Source organism: Palaemon carinicauda, chromosome 1 (genome assembly GCF_036898095.1).
Source record: "Palaemon carinicauda isolate YSFRI2023 chromosome 1, ASM3689809v2, whole genome shotgun sequence".
NCBI classification, from domain to species: Eukaryota; Metazoa; Arthropoda; class Malacostraca; order Decapoda; family Palaemonidae; genus Palaemon; species Palaemon carinicauda.
This window is the reverse complement of record NC_090725.1, coordinates 283,444,713-283,447,212: the sequence shown is the minus strand read 5'-3', so window position 1 is coordinate 283,447,212 and position 2,500 is coordinate 283,444,713.

Genomic DNA, 2,500 nt, shown 5'->3' with positions numbered 1-2,500 from the left:
ACTACAGAACAAAGGCCTCAGACATGTCCTTACACTTGCGTCTATTTATGGACTTTCTGTGCCTGTTCACACCCGTGAGCTCTCTTAGTTCGTCAGTGCATCATATTGTTTTCCTCTCCCTGCTTCCTTTGCAATATCTAGGGAACCATCTATTATCTGTCTTTCTCATTATATGTCCTGCTCAAGTCCATTTCTTTTCCCTACATGTTGCTACAATATTCTTTACTTTAATTTGCTCTCATATCCATGTTGCTCTTTTTCTGCTTCATTGTTATTCCCATAATTATTCTTTCAATAGCTCTTTGAGTTGTAACTAGTTTATGTTCTAAGGCTTTAGTGAGGCGCCATATTTCTGTTGTATAAGTTAAGATTGGGAGGATACTTTTCTTTTCAGAGAAAGGAGAAAGTTGCATTTTACTTTTCAATATCTCAATTTTGATTTAACAAATTCTCTCCCTCTCATGCTTATCCTTTTAATTTCGGTCTTGCGGCTTGGGGAAACACTTACTGTATGTCTTAAGTACGTATATGCATTAAGAATTTCTAAAGTTTCGTCCATAACTCTCATTTGTTGTGTGGCTGCATTTTCATTGAACATTATCTTAGGTTTTACTCATATTAATTACTGCTTTTTCTATTAAAATCTTCTATCATCTTTTGTAATTCCTCCAATGATTCACTAAACACAACAATGTCTTCTATAATTCTTAAGTTGAGCAGGTATTCTCCATCATATTAATTTTTATATTTTCTCAATGTAAGGTTTTAAACACACACACACATAGGTATATTAATATATATGTGTGTATATATATATATATATATATATATATATATATATATATATATATATATATATATAGTTCTATTCGCGCATTTTTATGGATGTTCCATATTAAGTTATGTTGGGCTCGTTATTTTAAATATATGATGATGCCTGTGCATGTATATTGTAATTCATGATCATTCCTTTATCATGAATATAGAACGTGACTTATAAACTATAATTAAACTTATGTTTAGCACGTTCTGTCTCTTGTGTTTGAAAGCTATGAATGATGAAGAGACTGCCTTTAACTTGCTATCCTTGTTGTTTATGTCGCTTATGTTTTCAAGTGTCCTGTTCGTGCCGAGGCGAAAAGATGTACCACAAATTTTTAGACTTGAGTCAATGTCAAAAAAAAGAGTCATCCTTTCAGGAGGAATTAAAAACCGAAATCCTGGAAAACAGGAGGAAATCACGAACTGGCGACAACAGCTTTGCTTTAAGGAAGCTTTCCAGTTTAATAGAACGATGCTTTTATTAAAGTTCGGTTTTAGTTGAGATACATAGCTAGGTTTTATCGTGATTATTTAGAGTACGATTTAAAGTAATTGTTGTTACTGATCACAGATATCTAGCATTTCGGTCAGTTATTATTATTATTATTATTATTATTATTATTATTATTATTATTATTATTATTATTATTATTATTACTTGCTATGCTACAACCCTAGTTGGAAAACGAGGATGCTATAATCCAAGGGACTCCAACAGGGAAAATAGCCCTGTGAGGGAAAGAATCAAGGAAAAAAATATTTTAAGAACAATAACAACATTGCAATAAATATTCCCTTTATACAGTAAACTATAAAAGTTCTAACAAAACTAGAGAAAGATAAATAATGTAGAATAGTGTGCCGAGTGTACCCTTCAAACAAGAGAACTCTAACCCAAGACAGAGGAAGACCATGGTACAGAGGCTATGTCACTACCCATGACTAGAGAGCAATGGTTTGATTTTTGAGTGTCCTTCTCCTAGAAGAACTGTTTACCATACCTAAAGAGTCTCTTCTGTGGCCACTGAACAATTACAGTGGAGTGGTTAACCCCTTTGTTCAAGGAGAATCTGGCATCAAATGTCCTCATAAATTTAATCAGGAGACTATTTAGTCTTATGAAATATGAATATAAAGTGAGAGGGTTTACTTCACTGCGAATTGTTTTCAAGACATATCGATTAATTAGGACAGATTCTCAATCCTTCTAATTGGGGTAGATTCTCAATGCTCTTAATTTGGACAGATTCTCAATCCTCTTTTTTAAAGGATTGAAAATCTGTTCCCATGGCTACTAGAATAAAGAATATGAAAATATCCGTAAACAACTCACCCTGCTACTCTACCATACGTATGCCAGAGAAAAAGGCACCAACAAAGCCAATACAATATATGACAGAGATCAATGCAGTAACCGATTGAAGAGATTTCAAAAACGAAATGAATTCCCATATATACAGTAGAAACTTAAAAAAATATAACAAAGAATATTAAAGCTGAAACTCCATTGGTTTTTTCATATCCCAAGACCATTAGAAGCTCCCTTATCGAATAAGGTGTTTACAAAGTACAATATGGGAAATGTGAAAATGATTTCGTGGGACAAATTAGCCGTTCTCTATCTCAAATATTATCCGTGCACAAAAGATCTGTCATAAAGGGTTTTGAGAAATAATGG